A 1,264-nucleotide genomic window follows, 5' to 3' on the forward strand; every position below is an offset into this window, starting at 1 on the left:
GAGGAGGCGCGGAGGGAGGCTCGGCTGTCCGCCGAGCTGTGAGCAGCGCCTCTTCACACCTCCACCCGTGAACAGGTCGAGTCTCAGGAGCTGTCCGACGTCGAAGAGGAGCTGTGAGCAGCGCCTCTTCACACCTTCGGGTGTGAATAGGTCCGGCGGAAAGTGCTCAGCTTCGCACACGAGAACATCGAGATCTGGCGCGCCCAGGAGCGCACTCTGCGGCTGAGCGCCGACAGCCACCACCGGGGCCTCCACACCGTGGGGCTCGAACCCCACGGAGTCGCAAACGCGGGCGGTGCTGCCGCGGGCGGTGCTGCCGCCCGCGGTGCATCCGGCGTCGGAGGCGTTGGCGTCGGAGGCTTTGGCGTCGCAGGCTTTGGCGGCGCCGGTTGCTTCGGTGTCGGCGGCGACGGCGGCAGCGGCAGCGGGCTTGGCGGCAGCGGTTTGGCGGCGGAGCTGCTGGCGGTGCACGCTCGGCCCCGGGGACCGAGCGGCGACCTCGAGGCGGGGGGCTCGGTGCGGAGGGAGAGGTTTGTCGATGCGATTGGGGTTTGCGCAGCGGCTGCCCATCCCTCTCGCTGCGAGCAGGTGCGGAGGGAGGCGCGGCTGGCGGCGGCGGCGGCGGTGCTCGCGTCGATGCGCGCGGCGCCGCTGACGGCGGCGGGGCTGCTGGTGATGGGGCAGGAGCAGCGCGAGCAGGCGCTGGGCGAGCGCGTGTACGCGGTGCGCTGCGGTCATTGAGGAACGGCTCACTGCATCGTGTCGAGATCTGGGGAGATACGGCGAGATGACTCACTTGCACCGTCGCCGCTTGCCCGAGACGGCGCTCCGGGGGGCTGCGAGCCGGGTGTCTCCACGCCTTTCGTTCTTTGGGGGCAGGTGCTGCAGCACCTCGACAGCCGTCACGCGGGCAAGATGACTGGCAGTCCCCCCCCTTGAGGGAGGCGCAGCACTGCCTGTCACGGACCGAGCTGTGTGAGTGAGCGCTGCGGGGGATAGGCATGATCCTCGAGATGGAGGATGTGGCGCTCCTGAGGCTGCTCAACATGCCGGACGAGGCGGCCGCCGCCGCCGCCTTCGCCGAGCTTGTCGACGAGGCGTCATCGAGATCTAGTCGAGACGCCTGGTCTCCCCACCCCCCCCTCCTCACACACACACACACACACACACACACACACACACACACACACACACACACACACACACAACACCACCCCTGCCGCCCCCCCCCCTGCTTGGCTCACTATCCTGGCTCACAAGCTAA

This window comes from Emiliania huxleyi, assembly GCF_000372725.1.
Source record: "Emiliania huxleyi CCMP1516 unplaced genomic scaffold EMIHUscaffold_447, whole genome shotgun sequence".
NCBI lineage: Eukaryota > Haptophyta > Isochrysidales > Noelaerhabdaceae > Emiliania > Emiliania huxleyi.